The sequence below is a fragment of the Equus caballus genome, chromosome 15 (assembly GCF_041296265.1).
Source record: "Equus caballus isolate H_3958 breed thoroughbred chromosome 15, TB-T2T, whole genome shotgun sequence".
Classification (NCBI taxonomy): domain Eukaryota; kingdom Metazoa; phylum Chordata; class Mammalia; order Perissodactyla; family Equidae; genus Equus; species Equus caballus.
Window position 1 is genome coordinate 99059504 of NC_091698.1, and position 26532 is coordinate 99086035.

The following is a 26532-nucleotide window of genomic DNA, read 5'->3' on the forward strand; positions in this document are numbered from 1 at the left end:
AGAAACAGCGATCGCTATCTGATCCAGCAATTGCACTCTTTTGTGAACTTATGTTCACACAAAGATCTGTACACGAGCATTCACAGCAGCTTTATCTGTAACAGGCAAAAACTGGAAACAGCCAGAAGTCCTTCAAAGAGTGAACAGTAAACACGCCGGCCTGGGCCTGCCGTGGAACACGTGCCGCAACAAAGAACAAACTCTTGACCCGAGAGACAACCCGGGCTGCTTCAGAGAACGACGCTGAGTGCAAAAAGCCAATCCCAAAAGCTGCCACACTGTTTGAGCTCACTTACAGGACTCTCCCATGATGACAGAAGTATGGAGATGGACAACAGACCAGTGGTTGCCAGAGGGTGGCGGGCACAGTGGGAGGGAGGTGGGTGTGGCCACAGGAGAACAGCTGGAGGGATCCCTGACACGTGGGGACTGTCCAGGGTCTTGACTGTGGCGGTGGATCCGCAAACCGACATGGGTGATAAAGTGCAGAGAACACCAGGGAATGAGTACAAATGACACCAGGGACATCTGAGGGAGATGGGTGGGTCTCCCTCCCAGGATCTCTCTGGCTTATTTCTTAGAACTGCAGGTGAATCTACAACTATCTCAAAATAAAAGATTTCACTTAAAAAGTAGTTATCATATGACGCTGAGTGAAAAGAGCTGACCACAAAATTTAACGTGTGTTATGATCAGTGCTCTTTTAAGACCCCCAAATTTACACGCCTCTACTAAAACTGGGCAGTGGCTTATCCCCTGACCCTGCACTCCTACAGCTAAATATATTCCCCAGAGAAATGGGGGCCTGTGACCACAGACACGTGTGCAAGGTGAATAGCAGCTTTATTCACAATAGCCAATAGTCAGGGACAATCCCGATGTCCCTCAACGGCAGAACTAACAGACAGTGTTGTGTTCGTCCAACGGAATCGTTAACGCGGCGATTAGAAACACAGTCCAGCGCTCTGCGCACGCTGATGAGTCTCCCTGACGTGATAATGAGCAAAAGAAGCCAGACGCAAAGGCCACAGACTGTGGCTTCATTCACAGGAAGTTCAGGCACAGGCAAGACCATCCCAGGTGGTGGTCAGATCGTGGTTCCCAAAGCAAGAGGTGGGATGGCCAGGAGGGGCCTGCGGGAGCCTCGGGGAGCTGCGTCCTTCTCTGTCCTGATCCCGGTGGGGGTGCACGGGTGTGTATATGTGTGAAACTTAATCTAACCACACACCTAAGATTTGTGCATCCTGCTTTGTGTGTTGTATCTCGATAAACATTTTTAAATGAGAGAAAAAGCACTTACGTCTCAATTAAAGAGCAGAAGCCGGCCCAACAGCGTGTTAGCAGGGCTCTCTGTTTATATATGGGTTATGGGCGTATTTTCCTCTTGCTTCTCTCTCTATTTTCAAATTTTCTCTAAAGTGAAGATGCATCACATAGGAGAAAGTTTACAGAAGCAGCAAGTGTTTTTGTTTTAGGAGAGTATTCAGCAGTCTCTGTCATTGAGGTCTTCTGGAAAGGGTGACCCTTTGGGAAGGGTTTCTTTCTCGCTTCGCCCCCAGGCTATTGTGGGACATGCTTTCGTTGGGGACACAGAGCTGGATGAGCCTTGGTCCCCACCTGCCAAGGAGCTCATAGAGGGCTGGGTCTGCAAGGAGGCAGCTCGCAGACAGGCGATGCCCTCTGCAGACGTAAGCGCTGCAGCAGGGCCACCGTGAGGGCATCTGGAACACAGCTTTCCCCAAGTGCCACGGTCTTAGCCGGCCCCAGCAGCCATCATAAAACACCACAGATGGGGGTTTAAACAGCAGACATTTATTTCTCACAGTTCCGGAGGCTGGAAGTCCAACATTGCGGTTCTGATAGGGTTTGGTTTCCGGTGAGAGCTGTCTTCCCGGCTTGCAGACAGCTGGCCACCTTCTCTCTGTGTCCTCACAAACCTCCCTCCTCCCACAGGGGGGCACTCGGGGGGCCTCCCTCACTTCCCTCCTACCTAAGGGGGGCCTCCATCACCTCCCTCCTCCCACAGAGGGGCCTCCATCACCTCCCTCCTACCTAAGGGGGGCCTCCATCACCTCCCTCCTCCCACAGAGGGGCCTCCATCACCTCCCTCCTCCCACAGCAGGGCACTCAGAGGTCCTCCATTGCCTCCCTCCTGGCTCTCTTTCTCTGCCTGAGGCATGAGAGCCAACTCTGGGTGAGGCTCCAAGGTGCCCCAGAGGCCTGAGCCTAGGGGTGGTGAGCAGGGCTGCTCCTATCCACTGAGGGGCCTGCCCTGGGGGAGGAGGCGTAGGTGGGGGCTTCAGAGTGGAGAGCTGGAGCTGGGCCTCCCCTTGCACCTGCCCAGGCTGCTCCCCGGCGACTTGCTGAGCCCCGGCATTAGATTTTCAGTAGCAAGAGCAGGTCAGCATTAGCCACTATCGCGCATGTTGGGGGTGGGGGCTGTGGTGGGGGAGGAAGGGGACCGAGAAAAGGGGAACAAAATCAAGGAAGGAGATGAAAGGAGAGAGAGAAGAGAGAGGAGAAAGAACACGAATCATAGGCAGCACCTCTAGATGCTTCTGTGACCCAGGCCGTCCAGGGAGCCCCCGCTGCCCCAAAGGGGAGGGGCTGCTGCTGTTGCTGTCCCGTTCTGCAGATGAGGAAACTGAGCACAGACAGTCTCAGTCACTTGACTCAGGACTTAACAGCAGCAAGTAGCACAGCAGGGCTTGAAGCAGCCAGCGGCCATGCCAGCGAGCGCCATGAGGAGGAGGGAGACAGGAGGATGGGGGGACGAGAGGGGCAGGCAAGGGAGAGGGGCAAGGAGACTCAGTCCTTCATTCACCAGGCGTTTCCCGAATGAAACCTGCCAGGCACTACGGGAGGCCGGTCGCCAGGGCCCAGGCTTGGTTTCACGCTGTGCTGTCGCCATGTTGAAATTCTTGTTAACAGTTTCGAGCAAGGGTCCCCACATTTTATTTCACAAACTATGTCTCCAGCGCTGAGTGCAATAATGAAGTGCACACCCCAAGCCCCTCTCCTTCAGGGGATCATAGTCTAGAGGCCTTGTCAGAAGGAAGAGGGGAAGGGGCCTGAGAAAGCACAGGAAGTGAGTGTCTGCTGGAGACACAGGGTGGACTGGGGAAGGGCCCGGACTGTCCTTTAGAGCCAGAGAGGCATAACTCAATTCTTTTTACAATTTCATTACTGGGAAAAATCTATCGGCCCCAGGAGCATTCTGCTCACAAAATTGAGCTAAAAACAAAAGGGCATTCATTGTGCCTTCCCCGAGCTCTGAGCTGAGCCGGATTCCCATAAATCTTTGATAAGTAGAGAATGGAGAGCCTCGCTCAGCCTTGTGGTCGCCGCCTGCCCCGGGTCCTCCAGCTGGAGATGGTGGAAGGGAGAGGGAAGCAGCATGGAGGAGGGTGGCATGGCGCCAGCACAGTGCTGCCCTCACCTCCATCACCCCCTTAGCCCTCCCCAGAATGGCGTGAGGGAGGGATCAGCACTCCCTGTTTAGAGAAACTGTGAGTAACTTGTCTGGTGTCATGTGGCCAGTGAGGGGTTGGGTCAAGACCCAACCCAGGTTTGTCTGACTCCCAAACCCATGCCCTGTGAACTCGCCACGTCCCCCCCACTCGGTATATTCATGTGAAAACACATTTAGCTAAATTCATGCTAAAATCCCTCAAAGGAGCTGTGGTACCTCTCATCTTTGGGCCTTGGCCAATGGGGGTGCCTCAGCCTGGAGCAGCATCCCCCTGCACTCCCCACCAGGTTTTCTTCCCAAGTCTTTAGACATCCCTGAAGCAGACCTTTCTCCTGAGCCCTCCCAGACCCCGGCCCCCGGGGTGCAGGTGCCCCCACAGCCGGCTCCCTGTGCTCTCCTTTCCTCCTAACACCACAAGACCGGGTTTCTGTCCAGACAGCGTCTGACACACAGCTGACACTCAATATTTCTTATTGAAAAACTATTTGAGGGATGTTGGCCCTGTGGAAGTGTCCGTGACTGTTCCTTTCTCTGCCCAGCTGACCGGCTGACCTGCTCTGTCCCTCATGAAAGGAGAATGTCATCCAGGGACGTCTCCAGTCCCTGGTCCTGACCCAACGCCCAGGACAGCTCCTCTGCGACTCCCCGAATCATGACTTCACTAAAGCCCTTTCAGCTTTGCAGGTCACCTTGAGAGCCTTGGCGCCCACTGGACTGTACACCCCACCAGCGCCTGCCTCTTTCACGCTCAGGCCTCTGTTTATGAGCAAGTGCAGGAAGGCCAGGAGAGGCCTTGGCTAGACTGGAGGCGAGACTCTGGAGGCCCGACGGCTGTCAAGAGATGGGACGGAGCAGACGGACCACGGCTTCTCGGTGCAGAGTTGCCCGCACGGCTGGCCCCTCTCCCGCTTCGGTGCCTCTTCCCCGTGACTGCGTGAAGGTCGTTACTGGGGGGCTGTTTTTCCCTTTCCCGAACTCTATTCCACATTATCTCATTTAGTCCCTTCAACAGCCCCGGGGAGGGATAGGACAAAGGTCACCTGGGAGGACGCTGGGTCAGGCTGCACAGAAGCAGCAGAGCGGGTATGGGTTGATGCCAGGCGGCCCCGCAGCAGACTCGCTGCCTGGGGTCTGCGCGGGCCCTGCCACCCATCAAAAGAGTCTCCACCTGTGTCTGCTCATGGCGGTGGGGCCTCTAGATGACCTCTTTTTGCCTGATGAGGCCTGGCCCCGGATCTCCGAGCTGCCTGCAGCCCCGAGGTGCTGGCCCCTGCCTAGGGGACTCTTTAACAGATGCTGCCTTTCCTGGCCCCTCCTTTGCACTGGTATTTTAGAACAACCCTCCTTCTGGCGTCTGACTTCTAATCAGGCGTTCATCTCCTGTGCTGTTAAGGGGCTGTGGCTGGGAGGGAGCAGTCTCTGCTCTCTCTGCTGCTCGGAGGCAGGTGGGAGCCTCAGGATTTCTTCCAGGAGGAAGGCTGTTGGAGCGAAGGAGCAGGGAGGGGACAGAGAGAAACCCGGGCCTCACATGACCCACCTCGCAGCCGGGGCCTGTGTCTGTCCCCATTACAGGCCCAAAATGACTGCAGCCACCAAGGGCAGCTGAGCCAATGAGCGAGGCAGGCATCTCCTTGGCATCAACCTCTCTCTCTCCCTCACTCCCTCTCTCTCTCTCACACACACTCACACTAGACAGGAAAACAAGACTGACTACACAGCCAATCCAGCTCCCCCTTCCAGCATCAGTGACTCATCCTGAAATCCCCTGATTCCAGCGCCCACAGTCTGGGCTGGGGGCCGCCTAGTTCCCCCACCTGCGGAGATCCAAGCCAGCGAAGGGATTATTCAGCAATCTGGCCCAGAGACCCCTTCTCAGGAGAGAGGATATTTGTTTCCATGATAAGCAAGCCAATTCCCACATCATGATATATTTATGTTCTGTGTCTCCAGCCACCTGCTCAGACTCAAAAACAAACTCCAGGTTCCAGCCAAGGAGGAAATGTGACAGTTAATTGGGGAAATTGCAAATAGGTCATTCTAGAAGGTGGAAAGAGTGACAAGGGTTCCTGGCAGGCACAGGAGCTCACAGCTGGGGAGTCTGGGGGTTTCCTTAGAGCCGGGGAGCCTGCAGAGAAAGGCTGCTGGCATCCCTTCCCTCCGGAAAGTTCGGCTAAGCCCGGGTCTCAGGGCGCTCCCCTGAGCTGGCCTTCGTGGCAGGAGCCAGGGTGGAGCTCCCTGTCAGAGTAGGGGAGAGCTGGGCAGAGCCTCAGGGCAGGGCTGGGGCCGCTCCTCTAGTCTGGCTCGCTTGGGTACCAGAATTTGAATTACAGTTAGCAGGTGGGGCCCCCTCAGTCTCTGTAAACTGGATGTCAGCCAAGGCCTCCTAGGACTCAGGAGCTGGGACAAACTGCCTCCCGTCTCCCTACCTCCTCGTTCACAGCCTCTCCAGGACTCCTTCAGATCCCCGGGGCTGCATCCTCCCGGGCCTCAGCTTTTGGGCTCCTGCTTCCACCCTCAGAAATCCAGGTGTGAAACTCAGCTGTCCTTCGAGCTCAGAAAGCTTGAACTTCAAGTTCATTCACACAGAGCGTTCAGGAGCTGGTGGACGTCCAGGGAACTAGGAAAGGGAAGCTGGCACTGGGGCCGTGCCAGCCGACTTAAAAGCAGCAGCAGGCCCCACCAGTGTCAGAATGCCCTCTCCTGGGAGCACCCTGGCCTCCACCCACAGCCCAGAGCCCGCAGCCGGGCCCACCCCTCATCACACTGGCCTTTTCGTCTTTTACTGTCTATGCTGCAAAAACCAGAACTCGTCTCCTGCAGAGCGTTTCTCAGTCTTCTCTGCTGAGTTGGTCCAGGGACATCCAGGCCTCCGTGTCATGTATGAGGGCACTTCCTGGAACAAAGACAGTCACCTTCTTAGGAACAGTTCTGGACCCAGTAGCTAATCTAATACATCTTCCCTCTTTTTGGATGTCTATAATTATACTCAAAAAGGGTGCTTCGGGGGCTGGCCCAGCGGTGCAGAGGTAAAGTTTGCACGTTCTGCTTTAGCGGCCTAGGGTCTGCTGGTTCGGATCCTGGGTGTGGACCTATCCACTGCTTCTCAAGCCATGCTGTGGCAGGCGTCCCACATATAAACTGGAGGAAGACGGGAATGGACGTGAGCTCAGGGCCAGTCTTCCTCAGCGAAAAGAGGAGGATTGGCAGCAGATGTTAGCTCAGGGCTAATCTTCCTCAGAAAAAAAAAAGTGTGCTTCAACTCGAGAATTTATAAAGAGAAGTGAGGCACTGGGGCCTGGAAGGCTGAGTGCTGACTAATGAATGAAGTCGCGGCCTGTGTGGAGCGCCTGCTTTGCGCCCGCGCTGGGCCTGGTGCTGGGAGCTCTTGCCTAAGAAGCCCAGGTGCAGTTGCACATGTCAGCTACTGGGGAAAGGTGGGATTGAATGATGGAAGAGGTGGGCGAGTGGGTAGAAGGAAGGGGACAAGAGGAGAGAAGGGAGCAGGGAATGGATAAACAGGACACGGGCTGGAAGGTGAACCCCCGGGCCAGCTCAGAGGTCACCGACCTTTATAGTTGTTTGAAGGGGGGTGGGGTATAGTTGTTGAGAGTGGTGTGGGGACCCACTCTGACGCCCAGAGTTGGTGCGAAGATTATTTTAAACCAAAGACATTTGAGATTCAACAGGTACCCAAGGAAGCCTTTCGGGAGCTTCCCTTATCTGATTCAAGGCAGACACTTCTGGCAATGAAACTGCCATAAACGCCTCCCCAGGAGGTTCCACCGGGAAGGAAAGGAGAAGACCATCCGCATAAACACCACCACCACGGTCTGAGCTCCCGGTTGTCCCCTGAAAGCCCATAGTCCTTCCTAAAGAAACCCAGTGTTCTTCCTGCCCTTCCCTTTTCCCGATGAATCTAGGTGTGTAAACCCCTACGTCTACTTGTTGGGCCATTTCTTTCGTGCACTTCATATGCATATAAACTGTATCTTTTTCTCCTTTATCCTTTCTCCTGTTAATCTGTCCATGGTCAGTTAAATTTGCAGGCCCCAAATGCTGAACTCAAATGCATAGAGGAAGAGTTTTCCTTCCGACAGTTTGCTGTGTTGCTTTGAGATATGTCTCTGAGAAAGCCCTGGGGACAGTTCCTCCGGGCAAGCAGGCACGTTGACTAACGGGTTTATTAACCACGCAGAGGCAGCAGGCCGCTGCGGCCTGGCATGGGAAGAGAGCTGGAAACAGCCATGATCATCTTCGATTTAGAAAACGGGAATGGGCAGGCCATAAACACTTGCCATGAGGAACTCCAGCTGGGAAACTGATCCAAGTACACGGCTTCCAGGGCTGGGGGCGCTGCTCCTGATCCCACATCTCGCACCTCCGTCCAGGCTCACCTGACAGCCAGACAACCCGCCTCCTCTCACCCTGGCCAGCACGGCCAATCCCCACCCCCCATAACCCACAACCCACCCCCTGGTCTGGGGACCCTGTCCCTGGGCTGTTACCAAAGCAAGAGCAGGTCCACTTCCTGGCGAGTTAAAATCAGACTCTGGACCAGAAGCAGTTGTCACACAAAGTAAACTGACTTGAGCAAATAGAAGCCCACACGGAATCATTTGCAAAGTCATGGTGTCCGTCCGCAAACACGGGAAAGCAGGGGTCTTTTATTTCGGATGGGGAACGAGTATCACAAAGGGAGAGGTGGGCATTCGCTTGTGCAGGCTCAACTGCACCACAGGCTTCCACGTCCACTGCAGGTTCTGGTCACAAGGCGTGAGCTCCTCCTGGAGAGATCTTAGCACTAAAACGAGGCCAAGGCCACAGGCGTTGCCCTTATGGTGGGGCTTGTCTGTTCAGGGTGGTTGGTGACTGCTTCCCAAACAGTTAAATGTTTCCGAACCCACCCTCGGGTCCCTCCGGGCGGTTAGTGACAGGGTCACAGGTCTCAGCTCCATCGGGAGAACTTTGGCTGCAGCCACTTCCCCCATGAGAACTGGCCCACCCTATCACGCTCCCCAAGCCTTCCACCCAGGCTCTTGGCTTCCGTGCTGCCTCCACTTCCTGTGGCCCGGGGAGGAGAGCGGAGAGGGGCAGAGCTAGGAGGCAGGAAAGCCGAGGGAAGAGGACCCAGCACCTTTTGTTTTGTGTCGGCACCCAGCAGGGCTATGCACTGCCCGTGGGTGTAGAAGACCAGCAAGGCAGGACCTCGGCCTTCGCGCCCTGATGCACCCGTGCACCGCCCCCCAAACACAGACCCACCCAGACCCACACCCACGGCCCCCAGGCCAGGAGGGTGCTCCGCCTTCTGGGGAATTCCAGACCCTGCCCTTCCCCATCTTGCCACCAGCTGTGTCAGGCCTGCTCAAGGGCACTGCTGGCATTTACCACCTGGGTCTGGGTAGGGAGGAGGGTGTGTCAGCCCCCTGCGGCCTCAGGGCCAGAAGGTGTCTCGGGCTGAGCAGAGAAGTCCAGGAGCAGGGACCTGCCCGGAGAAGACTCTTCCCAAGTCCATCTAGGGGGTCCATTCCAAGTCCAGTCACTCATTTCTCCTAAGTCCATTCTTTTATCTGACAATCATTTCCTGAGCACTTACTGTGGGGCAGTGCTGTGCTAGACCCAGGGAGGCCCAGTGGAGATGGGCACAGGGGAGGGACCTCCCCATAATCAAGTCCACGGCAGGGGAGATGCTCCAGGGGAGGCCAAATACAAGGCCGGAGAGCTGGGGACTTCCCAGAGGAGGTGGCGTCTGAGCCCCATCTTGAAACAGGCTGGGACAGGCCTCTTTGGCAGGTGTCAAAGTGTGCACCACACAGAATTTTATAGAATCCAGCCGAAGGAGGCATAGGCTCGCGTTCCTGTTCTTAAGGAATTTGACATCATGCCGACATCAGCCCCACACAGTGCGGGGCAGTCCCTGCGCAGGCACACCCATTCCCTACAGGCTGAGTCGCCCTCTCCCACGCCCCCAGCCCTCACAGGACATAAAGGTTCCCCGGGGGGAGAGTGTGCACAAACTGGCACCCTCTTAACCAGGTTCACATGGGGGTGGGGCGCTTGGAGCATTGCAGGGTGCGGGGCACACACCCCATCAGGGTTCAGTGGGAAGCACACACGGGCAAGGCACTGTCCCAGCCCTGGGGCCTCTGCATGGCTGGAGGGGGCAGTGGACAGGCTGGGGCTCCAGAGTCCACCGAGTGAGCCTTGGTCCCCAGCACCATCTAGCAGGCCTTGGCTTCTTCAGCTGTAAAATGGGATCATAATTATCTACCTCCTGGGGGAGTTTGGAAGATTAAAGGAGACCCTGGACGCCAAATACCTTGCCTGCCGCCTCACTGTGCGCGGTGAGCAGCTGTCGTGTCCCTGACCCACCCCGACCCGGAAAGGGAGGCACCGTTTAGTTACACTGGCATCTGGGGAGGTTACAGAGCCTGTTAGGAGCCAGTTGGCTGACAGGTTGCAGGTTATCAGGAGCTGGGGTGGGGGCAGTTGGGCTGAGGAGAAGGGGCTCTGACAGGCCCCTGCTGCCCAGCTCCCACAGCATCTCTCCTGGACAGGCTGCCCTGGCTCCAGGCCTTGCTGCCCTTGGGGCCCTGCAAGGCCTGGTTAATTTAGAGGAGTAATTTTAATCAATTAGATGAAGTGTAAAATAACTGTTCTGCTCAGCTCGGAAATGGGGCTTGTCGTCTTTAAGGCTTTATTGAAAAGGTATTAAGATGGAATTGTGTGCTCCCGGCAGGTGGGCAGTGGGGAGGGGCTGTGGGGGGAGGCTGGGCCTGGAGACAGCACCACTGAGCAGGGCTCCATCTGCTCCACGCGGCCCCCACCACACTCAGCTGAAGCCGGGGTGGACAGACCTCCAGACACCCCATGATGCCCAGCAAACTGCCACCAGCTGCTGTATTCCCGCTGACTGCTGGAAGGGCTTCTTCACGCGGAGCCCAAATCCGCCCCCACCCCCCACCCCACCCAGCAGCACAGGAATGAGACACGACGTGGAGTCCGAACATGTGCACACGGCACATGGCTCCAACTAAACCCTTACTGGAGAAAGTCAAATGCATCTTTCCAGGTCTCTTTGGGGAAGAAGTCCCCCTGATTTCTTCACCGTTTCTCACGGGTCGTGTTTTCTGCTCCTTCTCCACCCTGTCGCCCCAGAGAGGATTCTAGTCATGATAACATGAGCACCTGGCGGCTTGGTGCCGTTTACAGAGTTTGTTTAACGCCATTATTTCATTTAGCATTCCAATATTTACCTCCCTTGTGCCCAGAATGAGGAGCTGGTCCCCTGCATCGTGTTGGCACCCCCAGTTAGCTTCACACGCCTTTCTTCCTGCACGGAGCAGAGTCCTGGGGCAGTCACTTCGGGGGCCCACTAATTGGGAGGTCCCACGTTTGGTCTCTGCCCTGCTCCCAGCTGGAAATTTCATCCCACGGGATTCGGCGAAGGTGCCCACTGAGAAACTTAGATGCCGGATCTCCAACACGTCCTGCAGAGTGTGGAGATGAGGAAAACTAACGAGTGCAGTGGGCTGCCCTCTGAGTGGGTGGGATGCAAAGCCTCTCATTCTAGGAGCAGCCAAAGGATAAAGGAATAAATGGAGGAAGCTTACTCTCTCCGCCGTGGCAGCCCGAGGCAGCCTGTCCCCATGTGACTGACTGAAAAATCTGAGGCTGGCTTAGCAGCTTCATACCCAGGTGGACCGCCAGGGACCAGGGGACTGGCTGTGGGGCCAGCTTCAAAGAGGAGCGGCCTCGCAGCGCCCTGGGCTCCCACAGCAGAACTGGGCACCTCCAGGGCCAGCACCTCTGGCCAAACCCACGTCTGTCTCCCAATGCCCTGTATTTGGAAGCAACCCTGAGAGTTCTCTCTCTTCCGTCCAGGGATGGTGTCCAAAATATTTAACGACTGTCATGGTCCAAGAACTGACCAGTATGGGTGGATGCCAGCCTGCCAGCCTTGCCAGTGAACGCTGGCTGAACTTGAGCCCCCATTCTCTCGTTTCAGCCACACGCGAATGGATTTATCCCCACCTCACCTGCTGGCACATGTGGACTTTACAGTGTGACTCTGAGCTATCAAATAATAATAATGATGTTGCTAAAAGTAACTGAGACTTACGAAGTGCCAGTCCTGGTTCTGAGCCTATTAACGAGTTTAATCCCCATAACACACCTATGAAGTGGGTGTGGTCATGATCTCTACTGAGAAACCAGGAAACCAGAGATGGAAGCGATTGTCACACACACCTGCTGACGGGGGGGGGGGGGAGCCCAGATGCAGACTCAGCTCAGACTCTAACACCCTCTACCCCTCTTTGAAAGAAAAAGATGGAATGTGCTCGCTGGGCTCCAGTCAAAAAACATAGAAAAAGCACATACTCCGTTTAGAAACACTTCTGTCCAAATAGCCACACAGACACGCACACGCATGAGCACACACACACACACTTTGGTCATGGGGGAAAGGAACTTACATGGACCCTACTTTCGTGATGCTGAAGCAACGCCAACGAGCATTTCTCACCCACTGGGTGTCACCACTGGCACTATCACCCATTTAGTTAGGAAATGGTGACTCAGAGAGGTTGAGGAACGTCCCCAACATCACCGAGCTAAGAGGCCAAGCTGGGATTTGAACTGCCCCCTCTCTGGAAGCCCACAAGGTGCTTGCATTAGAACGAGAAACTTTCCTCTGATCCAGGCTGGAAACGGAGCGGGAGCGCGGCACAGAGGGGCGGCCAGGGAGCAGGGTTTGCACTGGCCACAGGAGCGCTCTCTGCAGGCCCTTCCGCACCATCTGCTCAGACCCACAGCTCCCACCTGTCATTCCGTGAAGAATGGGCTCCATCTGCTTGCTATGCACAGCCTCAGCGTGCAGCCTCAGGGAATGGAGCCCCCAGGGGTGGGTGGCTTGCCCAAGGTCATGGAGCCCAAGGAGAGCCCTCCGGAGCCCTCCCTGTCCCGGCCGGGCCTCTGCTCCTGCCTGCCGATGCGGCTCCTTTCTCCCGTTTCTTCTCCCAACTCTGTGCCCCCTGGCTCCCCGGGGAACAGGCTGACATTCACCACGATTAGCTCGCTTCCCCCTCTCCCCGCAGCCAAGAGCTAATTGTCCTGATTTCCTTCCAAGAACCGTCTCTCTGAATAGCCTTCGCAGGCACAATTAGGCAGGTTCAGCCTGGCTTTCACACTCCAGCTCTGAAGAAATCAAATCAGCGAGGGAGGAAGCGGAGCCTCTGGGAGGTTCTCTGAGAGCTCCTTTGTGCGGGAACAAAGCACACGCATAATTACCTGCTGAGCTGATGAGCACTGGACCCTGGGGCCCTGCCTGCGGGGGGGAGGGGGTGGGGGGGGCCATGGTGCACCCCCCCCACCAAGACCTCATCTCTCGCCCACTGAAGGCTGAGCCGGCTGCACCTGTCTCCTGGCACACGCTGTTGGGTGGAGATATCCTGCGGTCCCCTCCCTTGTCAGGCCTGGCCAGCTGCAACCACAAGACATTAGCCACTACCTAGAGAACCCCAGTCGTGAGACGCTGGTGGAGCCCTGAGAGCAGCAAGTCCAATCACCTCATTGTGAAGATAGAGTGGAGTGCCTGAGGCCAGAGAGGGGAGATACCCTGCCCAAGGTCACACAGAAAGTTCAGGCAGAGCCCCAACCAGAATCCAAGTCTTCCTGCAGGTACTCTGGCCTCATGCTGACCATACAGTTAGTTTAAGATACATGGGCATCTTGGCCAGAAAAAAGCAGGGGCTTCCAGGCAAATAAAGAAAACGGTTTTTCCCGACTATACTGGTGCATGCATCAAGTTGTCTACAGGCTGAGGAATCGGTTGCCAGTAGCTTTCCTGGGGATGGAGAGGTTTCCTTTATCTCCAAGTGGAGAAACCGAGGCCCAGAAGGAACCGGTCCAACTCACACAGCCAATAAATGGCAGAGCTGGACTCATTACACAGCCCCTGATTCCTGGGCCAGAGCTCACGACTGACGTCAATTACCCCCAGCCCCCAAAATGCTCTATATGCAACCCTACTGAGGCAGCATCCCCATCGACTCAGGGCGCCCAGGCCACGACACGGCAGCTCTGGACCATTCCAGGAACCAACAACTTTGTAGGGCCTCACAGCCTGAGAGGGGCCCGTCCAAGTGAGGGATCTGTCTGTAATCGAGCTCCTCCCCTCTGAGCTCTGTGCACCCCGGCAAGTCCCTCACCTCTTGGCAGCTCTGTCCCTCTTCTGTAAAATGGAGATGCTGCCCACCTCCTAGGGCTGGGGAAGGGTCTGGTCCAGGCTGCCATGTGGCTCACATGCAGTGAAGGCGATGCATGTGTATGTTTGAGAAGCGCCCCCTTCTACACCGCCCAGCAGCCATAAAGGCTCTGAGCAGTCCTGCGGGAAGGCAGCCCGCTGAACTGCTTCAGTCCACTGACCCCCAGGCCTCCTCTTCCTTCTGGAGCTGTTTTTCTGTGGTCGCACTGTTACAATCCAGCTTTGGAAAACATCCCTCTAAGACCTGCCTCTCTGCGAGGTCCTCACGGAAAGACCCTGAGTCTGATCTCAGTGTCACCAGTGCAGAGGCTGGCCCAGGGCTGTTGGTGGAACTGAATGGAAGGAGAAACCCGAGCAGGGTTGGCCTCAGTCTCCCGAGAATTAGATACAGGAGTAGACCCGAGGTGAACACTGTTAGCCAAGGGGAGCAGTCTCTGGAAGAAACAAGGAATTCAGTGAGGAAATCGATGAGGAGTGAACGTGGACGCAACCTCCTGGGATCCTCCGGGAGTCTGAGATGCCCAGGGAGCTTTGCTCATTGTCTCAGCCCCCAGAGCACATGGTAACTACTGTTCACAGCTCTTCAACCACTCAAGCTTGAACTAAGGATGGCTCCACTCACTAGGGATGTGGTTCTTGTCCTGCTTGGGGCCATGACTCTTTTGAAAATGTCACCCACCCCCACCTCACCTCTCAGGACCAGATGTAAATAAAAAGTAAGGCCAGACTTGGTCCCCATTCAAAACTGACATCCATCTCTTGGCCCAAGAGTGTGATATAAATGACTAATTCATGGAAGAAGCCCAGAGACTGTCCCATCCAAAAGGCTAAGCCCCCACCAGGCCTCCAGGCATGGCTCTTCATGGGTCACTGTTCTAATTACTACTTGGTTCTCTGAAGGTGAAGGCACTGAGAGGGGCTCTCCTGGGCCTGCCCCGGTTGAGTCAGTGTGGCCTCAGCTTGGTCACAGCTGACCGATCGGCTGATTGACCCCGTGCTCCTGGGGAAGGAGGCTGCTCCTTGGAACCACGGAGCCATTCCCTCTGCCAGGAGCAGCCAGGCCTTGCTCAGGGCAGAGCCCCAGCCTGAGCTCCAGAGGCACTCGCTAAGCTGGTTATTATTTGAATTTAAATTCGCATAATGAGTTCAAGAGGCCCTATTACTCCAGACACAGAAAATGAAATTAGTGAGCAGAGACCATGCAATTGTACACTAATCTCCTCCTCTGGACAAGGAAGGTTAGCGAGGGAGGGCGCCAGATCCCAGGGCTGCGTCCAAACCCATCTGTGTCATCACTGCCCCGACTCCAGGCAGGAGAGGACAGAGGCAACTCGGGGACCAGCCCTTCACGCCCTGCTGCTCGGAGAGACGAAGATGTGCTGGGGTTGAAAAGATTCAGCCACGACCCCTTCAGTCTCCCAAAGCCCCCGAAGGCAGGTGGTGTGGAGTGGGGGAAATGGTGCAGTGGGATGACCCAAGGTTCCTGGGTTCAAATCCCGGCTCTGCCACTTACAAGCCATGTGACCTCGAACCATGAAGATGACTCAGTCTCTCACTCATTTTCTCAGCAACCCGCGGAGACCTACTGTTGCCAATTTACAGATGGGGAAACTGAGCCCAGAGAAGTTAAATGACCTGGATCCCTGAGCCTTGAGGGTTTTTTCATTCATAAAATCAAGGTAATCAATCCCATCTCAAAGGACTGTGACAAGGATTAGATACGGTAGCGTTTATGAAAATGACCAGCACGGTATTGGACACAAAGCGGCATGCAATGGCATTCTTCTCAGAATGCATTCATTCATTCACTTGTCACTCCTTTCATGCATTCATTTATTTATTTATCCCTTCATTAATTCATGCACTCTTTTATTTAAAATATGAAGGCCAGCTCTGGTGCCTGAGAGCCCAACAGTAGGCACTCTATTGTGGCCCAGGCCTGGCAGGTCCCCGTTCAAACACAGGTGCCACCTTCACCCTCCCCCGCCACGTCAAGCTCAGCCCTGCAGGACAGGACGTTTGCAGATAAGAAGTAAAACTGAGCCCTTAGCCCCTCCACCAGGATTACTCATTATCCTAAAAATGGAAACCACACAAATGCCCATCAGGAGTGGAAGGAATAAACCGCGGTATATTCGTACAACGGAATACCCCCAGAGCAACGGAAAGGCTGGACTGCAGCTACACGGCAACACAGACGAGTCCCACCAGCATGGCGTGGAGCCAAAGAAGCCAGACGCTGGAGCAGATGTCCTATGATTCCACTTACATGTGGTACCAGACCCGGCAAGACCCTCCCAGGTGACAGTCGGGACATGGCCACACCGAGCAGTGAGGCACAGAGGGGCCAGGAGGGGCATCCTCGTGCACTACTTGTGCTGCAGCCTTCTCTTTCCTGATCTAGGGGCCGATGCTCCAAGTGCATTCACTTTATGGAGAAGCATCCAGCTCTGCTCTTACGATGTGTGCATTTTTCTGTATTATGAAATCTGGCTTTAAAAAATATTAGACATCCAGGGAGGCAGCATGTAGGCAGTGAGACACCTGCGTGTGGCTGCTGGGAGGGCCAGGCCTGGACTGAGTGTGCGGGTCATCAGCGGGAGTCAGCGAGTCGGGAGAGAGGAGGGGAGGGCTGGGCCCTGGAGCCCACAGGTTCACAAGTTGCGGGGGCGGGGGGGGGGGGTCCAGCAGAGGAGACAAGAAGGGGAGCTGGCGAAGCCCATGGGAGCCCCAGAGGCCATGGAAGCTTCCAGGAGTACGGGCTGCCAGGAGTCAGGGAGGATGAGGACCGAGGACCCACCAGCGGATCTGGCAACAGGAAGGTCACTTGATAAGAGCATTTCAGAAGTGGAAAGGGGACAAGAGCCAGACTGTAGCTGGCTGCAGAGAAAAGCAAGGCGAGCAGGGCAGACGAGACCCCATGAATCCTACTCATCTCTCCAGGCTCAGCTCAGTGCCCCCGCCTCCAGGAAGCCTTCCCTATGGCACTCTTCCTCTCAAGGCCACTTCACCTTAGTCACTGAAGGCTGTCCCCACCAGGTGAACTGGCATGCCCTGGGAGGAGGGACTGTCTCTTTGTCGCCCCCTGCATCCTCCCACACAGTAGGCACTTCAGAAATCTTAGCTCCTCTGCCTTCTCAGATCACAGCAGCAAATTCTGAGACTTTCCCCAAACTCTGATTCCCCGTGAAATGAATCATTCCTCCCCAAACAACTGTTGTTTCTATTTTGCTGTGCGAAGATTATTAGTATAATGATGAGACCTAATATTGCATTAATTTGGTTGTGAATTATCTGTATTGTCACAGTCATTAACTCAGCGATTGCAATTTTGTTTTAATTTAATCTAGCTCCTTGTGTGCATTCGGTCAAAACTTCCAAAAACAATGTAAGCCAGAACTGCTTTTCAGAACAGACTGATTATCACATTTATGGAATTTATGGAAATCCAGCCTGAGGGGACCACCCTCGGAGTGAGAAAAGCCAGAAGCAGCAGGTGCAGCCAGGTGAGTCCAGGGCAGGGCCAACGCTCCCTCACCACTGTCCCCACCCCCAACAGGGCCGGTTCTCCTGCCCCCTCAGCCCCTCTAGACAAACCGCCCCCAGGGCCTCAAGGTCAAGAACTGGATGGGATCCATCTCTCTGTCCCTCGCAGGGCTCTGGGCAAGTCCCGCACACAGCATGGCTGTGCTGAAAATGTGGCCGGTAGGAAGGAGGAATGAGCAGGCCCCTAGCAGCACTTCCCCCACACACAGGAGGGACGGCCTGGATAAGGTGGGTCTCTCCCAGCTCGCATCACAACCCCAGTCCCAGCCGTGGCTGCAAAGGCTGGCGAAAAGCCTGGGTCGACTGGAATTCATCTGCCTTTTCATCATGGGGCTTCACAATCTTTGTGCTTGAACTAAACATGACCAGCTATGTGGCTGGTGTCTGAAACTGGCTGGTTGTCCTCCAAGAGACTCCCGAGGCAGCGTTTACCCCTCAGCTGACCCCACCCAGAAACCTCACTGCTGTGCAGGAACCAGAGCACAGATTAGCTTGCTGGGAAAACTCACATTAGCAAAGCTCGTATGGCTGATGTATAAACTAGAAGCCAGGTTTTTCACTGACAATGAACAACTGAGCTGTGACAAGGATGGGACTACTTTCTCCCAGAGATGCAGTCTTACCTCCACCTGCCACCCCAGACCCTTCTCTGTCACAGGGCCTGGGGGTCCTGAGGCATCAGGCACAGTGCTCTCACCTGGCCTCTCTGTGGCTCTCCTCTCCTGCTCCTGGTGTGGGCGGTCCTGGCCCTCCAGGCTGCTGAAGCTCAGCCTCCCCCTCCTCCAAGTCCACTGTCCATACTCTTTGTCCTTCTATTGCAGCCCCTCGCCCTGGGCCTTTGGGGGAAATCCCAGTACAGTCAAAGGGCTGAGCTCAGGACCAGCCCCCTCCCCACTGTTTATCATTGCATTCCAGAATCCAACACAGGGCCTCCTCTTGCACCTCCATTCTCTCTTCCTTGCACCTCTCCGTGAGCACTCCTCTAGGAGGCACACTGCCCTGGGGGCTGTCCCCAGCTCTCCACATGGCTCAGAGGGGCCTAATCCCAGAGGAACCATGGTGGGGACCCCCACCAAGGACCCTGCCTCTCTCTTTGCTCACAGCATTTATTCAGCTCCCTTTAGATCTTATAGGCTTGGGAGCTGTTCTCCCTCTAAGAAGATTGTGCATATCCCTCTTCCATTACAAACTGGCTTAAAATTTATCTTTGAGAGTGGGTATATTTCCAAAGTGTAGACAGGCTCCTTGGGGTACCTTCCCATGGACCCAAGCAGACCCCGGCCAGAGGAACCACGTCCACGGAGAGCAGCGTGGGGTGGGGGCTTGGAGTCAGACAACCTGGTTTGGAAGACTGCCTGTGTGACTTTGGACAAGTTGAACAACCTCTCTGGGCTTCTTATACTTAAAGCAGAGCCAACGTTGTTGGGAGAAACTCACAACATAATTACACCGCCCTGGAGGTACCATGGGAGTCACGTAACCCTGGCTCAGTGTCACTTCCTCAGTTGGGGGATTCCGGCTCTGGGAGAACTCTTCGCTGTGTCCTGGAGGAAACCCATGTGCTGGAGAAGACTGGAAAGAGGGGGGATGGCATCACTCAGGCTAGGCCCAGTGGTTCATGGCTCAGCGGCTGCGGCCAGCCAAACGAGGATCAGAAGTACTGAGGCGGAAAGGAAACACTTTCCCTGAAATAGAAGAGGGGAAGGAATTAGAAAAGGTGGAGGAAAACCCCAGAACCCGGCCGCAGTGTGGGGTGGGAGACCAGCTATTGCGTCCACCAGCACTTCTAGAAGGGTGGCCTAGCACTGAGGGCCTGAGCGGGGACACACCCAGCTCCCTCTGCTTCCAGCCTGCGCTCCCCTGCTCTGAGCCTTCCGGGCTGCCTCCTCTGCGAGCGGCCAGAGGGATGGAGGAACTGAGTTCCTTCCTTCGTCTGCAGAACAAGCACGCAGAGCGAAGAAACCAAGCGCAGAGTCTCACGCAGCCAGGCTGCAACTTAACACATGACACTCAGATATGCAAAACATGTAGCTTATTTATTTCTTGGTAATTTATCTTCCCATTTTCACAAGACTCCACCCCACTGGAGAATGTAAACCTGCCTATTAAAGAAACCCCAGGGCAACAGGGCCTTGTAGCTTGAACACAGCAGAGAAGCTGGCACATCCTCCTTCTTTCGAAACCACCTCAAAGATAGCCATCTGCAAAGATAAACCACAACGCTTACCTTACACCACACACAAAAGTGAACCAGAAAGTGGATCAGAAGCCTAAACGCAGGAGCTAAAACTACAAAGCTTCTAGAAGAAAACATAGGAGAAAATCCTCATGATCTTAAAGTTGGGAAAGATTTTTTAAACAGGACGCACAAAAACTATAAAAGAAAACTATAAGCAGGAGACACACAAACTATAAAAGAAAAAACCCCAGTAAATTGGACTTCATCAAAATTAAAAATCTCTGATTTTCAAGACACTGTGAAGAAAACGAAAAGGGAAGGCCCAGACTGGAGCAAATATTTACAAACCATGTATCTAACACAGCACTTGTATCCAGACTATACAAAGAACCCTTACAACCTAATAAGACGAAGGATTCGAATGGACAATTAACCAAAGAAGATCCATGTCTGGAAAATAAGCACATAAAAAGATGCTGTGTCATCAGTCATTAGCGAAATGCAAATTAAAGCCACAGAGGGAGCACCTGACACCTACTGGGATGGCTGAAATTAAAAAGACTGGGGGCTGGCCCCGTGGCCGAGTGGTTAAGTTCGCGTGCTCCGCTGCAGGCGGCCCAGTGTTTCGTTGGTTCGAATCCTGGGCGCGGACATGGCACTGCTCATCAGACCACGCTGAGGCAGCCTCCCACATGCCACAACTAGAAGCACCCACAACGAAGAATATACAACTATGTACCTGGGGGGGGCTTTGGGGAGAAAAAAGGAAAAAATAAAATCTTTAAAAAGACTGGCCACACGAGGCTGTGAAGCAACTAGAACTCTCTCACGCACCTGGGGACGGGGTGGAGCCATGGGCACACACCTGGGGGTTTGGGGGGCGGGATGTGATCACAGCTGGGAGCAGGGGGGTGTTAAGAACACAACTAGGGGCAGGGGGGCTTGAACACATACCTGGGAGCAGGGGTGGGGGGGTGAGCACACCCCTGGGAGCAAGGGTACACACGTGGGGGCAGGGATGGGGGGTGAGCATACCCCCAGGGGCAGGGGTTGGGGGGATGAGTACACACCTGGGAGCAGGGGTTGGGGGATGAGCTCAGGGCTGGGGGCAGGGGTGGGGGGTAAGAACTCACAGGGCTGCAGGGTCTGGGTTACCAGGCTGCAGAAGAGGTACTGCTCAGGCACTGGCTGAACGGCCGGACCACCCCGCGGAGGCTGGGGCAGATGGCAGACTCAAAGCCCACTCGCATCCCTTCCCAACCTTGTAGAGCAGTGGTTCCCAGCCCCCGCTGCACATTAGGATTGCCTGGGAGCTTTAAACATGCCCAGAGGCCCATCCCCTCCCCTAGACAGTGGGATTTAACTGGTACATGTCTCTCGACTTCGGTCATCTAGTTGCAAAACCCAGGAGCAATGGAGGAGAGGGAGCTCAGAAGGCAGAAAGGAAGACGGGTGTGGAAGTGGCCTGGAATTCAAACCCCATTTATTTATTTATTTTTAAACATTTTTATTTTTCCTTTTTCTCCCCAAAGCCCCCCGGTACACAGTTGTGTATTTTTAGTTCTGGGTCATTCTAGTTGTGGCACATGGGACGCCACTTCAGCATGGCTTCATGAGCGGTGCCATGTCCGTGCCCAGGATTCGAACCAGCGAAACCCTGGGCCGCCAAAGCGGAGTGAGCGAACTTAACCACTTGGCCACGGGGCCGGCCCCTCAAACCCCATCTCTGCCTCTCACCAGCTGTGTGATCTCAGGCCAATATGGTGACCTCTCAGCCTCAGCGTCCTCACCTAGACATCCCTCCCAGAAGGCGGATGAGGGTCAGCAACAATATATGTAACTATTCGGTTTGGTGCAGGTACCTTGAAGTGTAACAAAGCAGGGCTCTTGTCACCGTTCCCCCCTCAGCTGCCTCTGATTCCTGCAAGTGGACTGGGCTCCCGGACCACCTGCACTGCTGGGAATTCAGATGTGAGCCAGGGGAGAGGCTGGCTGTATAGACAGGGCTGCCTTGGATCCACAGTTCCAGCTTCCATGAGACTATTCTGGTTCCAATTCAGAATGCCTGGCTCCTGGCTGAATGGCTTTGTCCCAAAGATGTAATTTCTATTTTGATTCCACGCGATATTTAATGAAACGACTTTCAGACACCATGCAGCGTGTCTGAGTTATGAAACCACAGCTTCTGAATCCCCAACACGACACAATCACAGGCCCCCTCTTGTTGCTACGGGAGCTCCCCCACGTCAGATTGGAGGCACCGAGCACAGTCCCGGGGGCCGATGCCCACCATAATGGCACCTTCACGCTGTCTGCCCCGGGGGCCCGGCGCCCCATGCCCCTGCTGCTTCCTGGCTGGACAGTGACAGCACCCTCCGCCCAGGCTGCCTCCTGTCTCCCTCTCTCCAATCCAGCGCTGTTCAAACTGCCATTAAAAACATTCAGGAGACAGGAAATCAATGGAGAGGGTTGCAAACAGCATTTTTAGAAAAACAAATGAAACAGGATTAGAACAGAAAACACTGGAACGCACTGCACATAGTAAGAGTGATTGCGGCTTCGTGGCACTGGCTGTGAGGGTGTAGCCTGGGTGTCTGCAAAACGAAAGACTGAAAGCACACAGCCGTAATCCACCACGCTCTGACCTCTCTGAAATGCACAAATGACCATGTCACTTTTAGCTAGAACTCAGTGAGGGTTTGGGACAGAGCTCAGATCCCTCGGTGCTCAGCGTACCGTGAGTACACCTGCGCGCGCAGTGCATGATGTCACTGCAGCTGTCTCCTAGGCGATCCCACTCCACCTGCTGACCTCCTCTGGGCTAAGATGACTTCCTGGATCTATAGAAGCAAAGATATAAATATTTCTAGAAGTCTTCCGTTCAAAAGGAAGTAGAAGCCCTACAATTTCTCAAGAGCTTGGCTATTAACAACAGGCATTGCACCCACAGGCAGGAACAGTTTGTTGGTGGTCACTGAAGGGCCGGTGTCATGAGGTCACTCCCACGTTTAGGGTCGAGGACACTGCCGGGCTCAAAAGCTAAACGCTGGGAGAAGGCAGGCAGCTGACTGCAGCTGGAGCCCAGCCCCAGGGCCCCAGAAATCTCTAGAACCACAGGGATGCCAAATGGTACTCTGCCAGCAGCTTCATAAAACTCATTTCCCACCACGTCATGTGAACATCTGGACAAGCACAGGTTCCAAAGAAAATTGAAAAAGAAATAAACTGTGCACTGGCCAGTAGATGTGAGACTTCCCTGACCTTGCAGGAACCCAAGGAGACGCCTCGGGCACCGGCTGCCGTCTGTGTCCTCTCTGAGTCCTGGGCAGGGAGCACAGCCTGGCCCAGAGCTTGGGGACACTTGTGCAAGGAAGAGCCGGCATGCCCTGAGGACTCCGACTTCGGCTCGGGTTCCAGGCCCCAAAGGCCTGACGCTCCTGGCTACGGGACAGTCTCCAGAAGGGCCTGTGCATGAGCAGGGCGGCGGGACGGACCTAACAGTCAACTCAGCAGCTACAGCCATCCACCAGTTAGCCAGGACGTCAGGAGAGAGCAGAGGGAAGAAAGTGGGCAGAGGCAGTGAGCCCCATTTACCGACCAGCCCCTCAGGGGCCTGGGCTCCACAACCATCCTCTCTTAATCCCCACCAGCAAGACCCTCTTGCTACTGTGTCAGAGACCCACTGACCCCAGGTCAACCATTCATTCATTCATTCACTCATTCATTCATTTAACAAACGTTTACTGAGAGAATCCAGAGTGCCTGCCCCTTGCCAGATACTGGCTGAAGATACCCAGGGGGCAGTAGACCCTGTCCCCGCCCTGAGGGGACTTACAATCCAGGGGAGGGGTCAGAAAAGTGACAGGTACGATTCTGCTTGATAAACGCTCAGAAGAGAGGACCCCTGATCCAGCTTCGCGGGGTCTGGGGAGGCTCCGGGGGAAAGTGACCTCGAGGCTGAGACGCGACAGAGCAGAGCTGGACAGGGGGTGAGGGGCAGGCAAGGCGGGGAGCAGAGGCAGCGCGTGCGAGCCCTGGAGCCCAGGGAGGGGCAGGCAGCGCGGGCGCGGGGAAGCCGGGAGGCGCCGGGGCTCCTGCAGGACGAGCAGTGGCAACACAGGGGCAGCACCCGATGTGCTTTCTACAGGATCATCCCGGATGCTCTGTGGATAGAGCAGTGGAGGAGGGCAAGGCGGGGACGCGCGGCCTGACCACGAGCGCGGCCATAATCCGAGGGAGACTGCCGTGCCCCGCGCCGGGACGGGGCAAGGGCGGGCTGGGAGCGCGCGCGGGAGGGGACGGACGGCAGCAGGACGCGCGGAAGGTGCGGTGCATAGACAGGAGGGCGGGACTCCCCCGCCTGGCCGCGCGCGGAATAACAGAGGCCCAGCCTGGACGTCTGACCGGCGCCCGGAGCGAGGACAGCGCACCACGAGCCTGGCTGGCGTGCAGTTGGGGCAGTGCCGGGGGACAGCCAGGGGGAGGTGTCCAGCTGAACGTGAGGTCTGGAACTCAACACCTGCATTGCGGAGAGGGATGCGATTCCACAGCCAGTCTTGAAGAGGCTCCAGGAAAAACGGTGCGGGAGCAGAGAGGAGGAGGTGCGGGGGGACGGCCAAGGAGACCAAGCGGGGGGCTGCCGGGCTCAGGGAGCCAAGCGGATGCAGTGAGAACCGAAGCGGGCCACTAGCCACAGGGGGGCGGCACAACCGACATCCAGGTTCAGAGCGACTCAGGAACCAGGCTGCCCCAGTTCCTCCCCTTACTGGCTGTGTGACCTTGGGAAAATCACTTAACCTCTCTGTGCCTCTGGTCCTTCACCTGTAAAGGGATATTGTGAGCAGTGAATGAGTCAGTATATGAAAAGTGCTTAGAATAGTGCATGGTGAGCACTATATAAATTTTGGGGAAAAGGAAAGCAAAGGTCCCGGAGGAGGAAGCCAGACAGCAGGAACTGAGGCATGAGGGACATGAAGGTGGCAGTAACTGCAGAGACCTCTTTCAAGAGGGCTGGGTGGGCGGCACAGGAGAGAGGTGGGCTGACTCAATGGAAAGGATGTCGCTTTCCAAGGACGCGACCCAGGAGGGATAAAGAAGCCTAGAGCTGGGGTCAGGAAACCTCGAGGGGCCACCCCCCACCCCCACCCCCGCCTGGCATTCCCGCAGTGCTGGCTGCCACACCGAATTCTGACCCCACCCCGCCGTCCCCTCCTGTCTGGACTCACCCCGCGGGCTCGCCCGCCCCAGACTCCAAACGCCCCGTGTGGATCAGATTCCACACCGCCGCCCGGCGCAGCCCCTGCCCTGAGCTCCGGCCCCACGTGCGCACCGCCCGTCCAGCTTGAGCCTGCAGACCAGGACTGGCCTCTGCGGCTCCACCCGCGTCTCCGCCCGCGTCTCCATCCCCACAGCGCTCCTGCCGGGTGCGCAGCCCGCCCCCGGAGCCTCCTGACTCCCCTCTCATGCGCATGAAACCACCTGCTAGTCCGGCCAGCTGCCTTTCCAATCGGGCATAAGGCCACCCTGCCCGCCGCCTCCCCCTCAGCCCCTTCCCAACCCGGCCAGTCGCCACCACCTCTTACCTGCACGGTGAGTCGCAACAGCCTCTGAGCAAGACTGCTTCCACCGCATCCCAACTGACACCTGACAGACAGAAACAAAAGTGCTGCTTTTCAAATGGGAGGCCCATCCAACACCCCCATATTTATCATCCCACTCCGAGCAAAAGCCAAACTCTTTACTTGAGCCTACAAGCCCTCACGAGACCCTACACACACACATACACACTGTGACCCAACTCTTGCCCCCACCCCTCACTGTGCTCTGACCACACAAAGGACAAAGACATTCCAGCCTCAGGGCCTTTGCACTGGCCCTGCTGCTGCCTGAAACACAATTTCCTCTGCTAACTACGCGTCTGTCCCCCACTTCCTCCTCCTCCAGTTCCCTCCTCTCCTCAGAGACCCCTTCCTTGGCCACCCTCGTGAAAGAGCCCACGCCATCGCCCGCCCTCCTCCTGCATCATTTTCTTCATTGCACTGTCACCCTGACTTACCGCACACTGGTTAGTTGGTTTGCCGTCTCCCCGTCAGTGCGCAGTCTCCACAGGCCCTGGCTTCATCGGCCCTGTGCTTCCCCGGCTCCGGCACCTGAGCGGATGGACGCACAGTAGGGCTCTCATACACACAGTGAGTCCTGCCCCCCAGCCCCACGCCCCTGCTCCTCCCAGCTGGTACGCCTGCCTCGAGGGTACTACTGTTTCCGGCCCGATCAGCACCCCCCACCCCTGCTCTGTCCTTCCCAACAAAAACAGGTGGGGGTCCTTCCCTGCCCCCCACCCCCTCCTGCGTGTGACCTGGGAATGTATGACCTTTAACTGCCTGCACCCTTGACTCCAAGACCCGGCGTCAGACGCCAGGCTCCCTCCATTCTGTCAGTCACAGTATTTACCCTCTATCCACCGTGTGCCGAGGCCTCTGCTGGCAGCCACCTGGGATGCGAAAGGAGGGGGGGAGGGGTCCCGCCACAGGGGTCTGCAGCCTCCCCAGGGGAGTCTCCCACGTGAACACAGGGACACATCCCAGCACAGCGTGTTACTGGGCGTGGCCGGGTGGCACAACTCTCTGAAGCTCCGAGGGGGACCCATGGGGGTGGGAGGGACAGACGGCCCAACACCGCCAGACAAAGTGCCGGCTCTGCCACCTGCAGACTTAAGCCCCGAGCCCGGGGCACGGCAGGCTCCCAGTGGGGGGGACGCGGCTGGCATCAGCTCTCGGAACTGAGAGGGGCGGCAGCACTGGCCCCCCGGCCACCCTCTTGGACAGAAGTGACTGGTCCCCGGTTCCCAGCAAGATCCCGAGGCAGCTGCAGGGGGTGGGTGAGCCGGAGGGCCAGGCCGCCGCCCTGCAGCCGAGCCCAGGCTCCTGTGGCTGGCGGCCCCCAGACCCTGCCCGGTCCCTCCGCCTCCAGCTCCCCCCGCCGGCCGGGGATGGCCGTCTGCCCGCAGGGGTCCTGCCCCGAGCTGCAGCACCTGCCGTTTATTACAGGGAAATCAGAACAGAAAAACAGAAC

General features: G+C 56.1%; 1 protein-coding gene across 6 annotated transcripts in view; it reads right to left on the reverse strand.

The window, feature by feature from the left end:
• Nucleotides 1-1790: 1790 nt before the first annotated feature.
• The window catches only part of RRM2 (ribonucleotide reductase regulatory subunit M2), a 40006-nt gene continuing 15264 nt past the window's right edge, over nt 1791-26532 (reverse strand). The window contains exons 10-14 of one of the 6 annotated variants that reach the window (XR_011426608.1): nt 25517-25610; nt 25044-25104; nt 19385-19483; nt 18720-18967; nt 5385-6365 (exon numbers count right to left, since the gene is read on the reverse strand). The gene's annotated coding sequence lies outside the window, so the exon portion shown is untranslated. Of the gene's footprint in view, nt 6366-17065; nt 18968-19384; nt 19484-22202; nt 22302-25043; nt 25105-25516; nt 25611-26532 lie in introns of those variants that run through there. The other 5 variants (XR_011426607.1, XR_011426606.1, XR_011426609.1 and 2 more) reach the window with 5 other exon arrangements.